At 41.3% G+C, this 4,576-nt stretch overlaps 1 protein-coding gene across 1 annotated transcript in view; it reads left to right on the top strand.

Moving 5' to 3' along the window:
• Window positions 1-4,576, top strand: part of ATP6AP2 (ATPase H+ transporting accessory protein 2) — a 22,882-nt gene that overhangs the window by 9,838 nt on the left and 8,468 nt on the right. The window lies entirely within an intron of this gene.

Raw genomic sequence — 4,576 nt, 5'->3', positions numbered from 1 at the left:
TAAAAAAAAAAAAAAAAAAAAAAATGATGAGTTTCATTTACAAAGCACTTGCAAGGAAAATAAATGCCATGAGAGCGTCAGCAGGTGCAACAAACCACATTCATCCTCTTAGAACTACAGATAATAGACCAATCTCAAAGAGATTTGAAAATACATATGTTAAACTTGTGAAGGAGTTAAAGGAAGGGATAGAAACTATGAGGCAGTTAGATGATGCTTCTAATAGGTGGTTCATTCATTGCTATTCACTTCTAAATATTTCATAATTTATACTGTGACTTCTTTAACCCATGAGTTATTTAGAAATGTTTAACATGTGTGTGCTTTTCAAATAGTTTTTGATTTTTCAGTTTCTAATTTCATGGCATAGTCAGAGTGGTCTGTATGATGATTTGGGAGAAATTTTTCACACTTTCTGTAGGCTAGTATTATTTCCAGGCACACGTGACATGATTACAAAAGGCCATGTACTAGACCACAAGGCAAATCTCAACAAATAATAATTAGTATCAAACCACTCTCTCTGACCACAGTGCACTGAAATCTGAAAACCACAAAAGGATACTTTAAAAATGTATCTGTATCTGCGGGGCGTCTGGGGGACTCAATCAGTTAAGTGTCCGACTCTTGGTTTCAGCTCAGGCCATGATCTCACGGTCTGTGAGTTCAGGCCTGGCATCAGGCTCTGCGCTGGCAAGGGACAGCCTGCTTGCAATTCTCTCTCCCCCTCTCTGCCCCTCCCCCACTCATGCACATGCGCGCGCGCGCGCTCTCTCTCTCTCTCTCAATAAATAAACTTTAAAAAATGTATTTGGAAGGGTGGGGAGAATGAAGGAAATAGGAAAGGGGATGAAGAGGTACAAACTTCCAGTCATGAAATAAATAAGTCACAAGGATATAAAGTAAAGCAGAGGGAATACAGTCAGTAATATTGTAATAACTTTGGTGACAGATGGTAACTAGACTTACGGTGATGATAATTTCCTAATGTGTATAAATGTCAAATCACTGTACACCTCCAAACGAATATGGCCTGTCGACTACACTTCAGTAAGAAATAATAAATAAATGAAAATGTATTTGGAAATGGGAAAAACAAAACAGATGACTCCTTAGCTTTAAAGCACACTGAAATCTTATAAGCTGTCAGAGGAAAAACACTGTCATTACAAAGGAATGAAAGTAGAAAGATAGCAGATTTCCTATTGCCATTAGGGACTAGAAGAGCAAACTGAAAAGCAGTAATTGTCTAGTATAAGGCTAGGCTGAGAATATTGTGTACATCGTCATAATAATGAAATGATATGGATCCAGTGAGCGTTAGGACTATTGGGAGGGTGAAGATACAGAAATGGAGTGTATGGATGGGACGGGGGAGAGATAAATCCTCATTTTCTTTCTTTCTTTTTTTTTTTAATGTTTGTTTTTGAGAGAGAGACAGAGACAGAGGAGAGGCTGAGAGAGAGGGAGACACAGAATCTGAGGCAGGCTCCAGGCTCTGAGCTGTCAGCACAGAGCCCAGCACGGGGCTCGAACTCACGAACCGTGAGATCATGACCTGAGCCAAAGTCAGATGCTTAACTGACTGAGCCACCCAGGCGCCCCAAATCCTCAGTTTCTATAATGAGTGATAAAGAGATGATGCCTAAAATTGAAAAATCATGATGTAGTGATATAAACATTACTTACTTACAGATGGCAAAAGGAAGCAAAGGATTTGAAAGTGGGGACCTTCGAAATGGGAAGTGGGGCAAACTTATTTTTCATAGGAAATCTAACAGAACTATTTGTATCTTTAAGCCATATATATGGATATATATGGTCTTATTTTTATTATTTTTAATGTTTATTTTTGAGAGAGACAGAGACAGATCATGAGCAGAGGAGGGGCAGAGAGAGAGGGAGAGACAGAATCTGAAGCAGGTTTCAGGCTCTGAGCTGTCAGCACAGAGCCTGATGTAGGGCTCAAACTCAAGAGAACGTGAGATCATGACCTGAGCCGAAGTCAGATGCTTAACCAACTGAGCCACCCAGGTGTCCCACTTTTTTTTATATATTTATTTTTGAGAGACAGAGCTTGAGCAGGGGAGGGGCAGAGAGGGAGCGAGACACAGAATCCGTAGCAGGTTCCAGGCTCCGAGCTGTCAGCACAGAGCCTGATGTGGGGCTTGGACCCACAGACTGTGAGATCATGACCTGAGCCGAAGTTGGATGCGTAACTGACTGAGCCACCCTGATGCCCCTAAACCACGTATGTGGTTTTCTATACAACTTTTGAAAAATAATTTTTTTAATCAATAGGAAAAGTTGGAATAAATGTACTCCCAAATAATTCATGAGTTGAAGAGAATATCACAGTGGAAGTTTTGAAATTATTTGGAACTGAGTATCAATGTACCACATATTTTAAAAATGGTGGGGTGCGGCTAAAGTGATAAGGAAAATTTATAGCCTTAAGTGCACGTTAGACAGTTTAAAAGATCGGAAATGAGCTAAAGAAGCCAACAGAATCTCAGAATAAATGGAAGAAAGAGAACAATAAAACTCAAAAGGCAGATTTAGGGGCACCTGGGTGGCTCAGTTAGTTAAGCATCCAACTCTTGATCTGTGCTCAAGTCTCGATCTCAGGGCTGTGAGTTTGAGCCCTGCATTGGGCTGCACACTGGGCATGGAGCCTATTAAAAAAAAAAAAAAAAAGCAAAAAAAGGCAGGGGGCGCCTGGGTGGCTCAGTCAGTTAAGCCTCGGACTTCAGCTTAGGTCATTATCTCGTGGTTCGTGAGTTTGAGTCCTGATTCCGGCTCTGTGCCGAGAGCTCAGAGGTTAGAGCCTGTTTCAGATTCTGTGTCTCCTCCTCTCTTTCTCCCCTGCCCGCTCGTGCTCTGTCTCTGTCTCTCTCAAAAATATTTTTGAAAGCAGACTTAAAATTTTTAATCTTAGTAAGATTATTAAGTATGCAATTTCTGTGAAAACCATTGTGGAAGATCCCTTTAAAATAAATATATAGGGGCACCTGGGTGGCTCAGTTGGTTGAGCATCTGAGTCCTGATTTCACTTCAGGTCATGATCTTGTGATTGTGGCAATTGAGGCCCACATCGGGCTCTGTGCTGACAGTACGGAGCCTGCTTGGGATTCTTTCTTGCCCTCTCCCTCTACCCCTCACTCCATGTGTGTGTCTCTCTCTCCCCCTGTCAAAATAAATAAATAAACGTTAAAACAATTAACATTTATTTTTAAGAGAAAGCGTGAGCAGGAGAGGGGCAGAAAGGGAGGGAGACACAGAATCAGAGTCAGGCTTGGAGCTGGAGGCTTGACAGCTTGGAGCTGTCATCACAGATCCCGACACCGGGCTCCACTCACGAGCGGTGAGATCATGACCTGAGCTGAAGACGGACGTTTAACTGACTGGGCGCCCCTAAATAAACAAACTTAAAAAAAATTAAAATAAATACATAAATATCCAAAATGCTATTAAGAATTTAAATCATACAATCCAAAGCTAAACATTTTCAACAGACTGGCCTCATTTTACATGAGTAGAAGCTGTGACAAGAACTCCTGGTATTACTTGACCCTGACTGACTACTCCTAATACTTTTCCTGGCAGTAGGTGGTGAGTGAAATCCAAGGCTCACAGGACAGAACCTACAAGAGCAGCAGGTCTTGGAATTCCCCTTAATGAAGCTGCTACTTGATTAGCCAGCTGTTTTCATTAGAATGTCAAGTCCTAAAGATACAGAAATGTCATTTTCTCAAGGACACACACACACACACACACACACACACACAGCCTTCTAATAGGGTGGAAGAAAACAAGTCAGATTTTAAGCAGCTGAGCCTTTTCCTTTTTGAGCTTAGCAGTCTGTGTGATTTTTGCCTTCACAGTTTGGCCCTTACCTGACTCTAGCTTCTCCCATTTGGTTGCTAAGGATAGGTTACCTTTCATCTTCAACTTTCTGACACGAGTGCCATTTCACGAGGTGGAATGAGGCCGGAGAGCATGTCACAGCTCTCGCGTTCCCTCCAAAGCCCGAGGTGAACTGTGTGACTGCGCGAGGAAGGCACCCGGGGCTGCCTCGGGCACTGTGACAGTGTACAAGTGTGACCCCTCCCCCTTGTTCAGTTTCCCCACAGCTTCTTTTAAGAGAATTTTGTGAAGAATTAATATGCAGCTTGAGTAAGAAAAGATTGGTTTTATTTCACAGTATCATGAAGTTGATCAGTTTAATTTTGATGCTGGGATTTCATCTAAGATTTACTAATCATATTTCTTTCTGCCTATACCATGTTAGCCAAGGGAACTACCAAAAAAAAAAATCACTGTAAGAAATCTNAGGACGCTGATAATGTTGTCTCTTGACCTGCTTGGGCTTTATGTGCATATCCATTTGTAAATATTCCTTGAGCGGTTACCCCAAGATCTCTGCACTGTTATGTGTATGTTATAACTCAAAGAAAAAATATTCAAGAATAAAGGAGATTTTACTACAATTGGTTATTTCAATTTGATGTGGTCCCGCGATAGAGGCTTCAAAATTCTTATGACACACTTTATGCCTTGTCTGAGTCTACTTTAT

Source organism: Crocuta crocuta, unplaced genomic scaffold (genome assembly GCF_008692635.1).
Source record: "Crocuta crocuta isolate KB4526 unplaced genomic scaffold, BGI_CrCroc_1.0 scaffold49, whole genome shotgun sequence".
NCBI lineage: Eukaryota > Metazoa > Chordata > Mammalia > Carnivora > Hyaenidae > Crocuta > Crocuta crocuta.
Note: the sequence above shows the minus strand (reverse complement) of the source record. Positions and strands in the feature narration are given on the sequence as shown.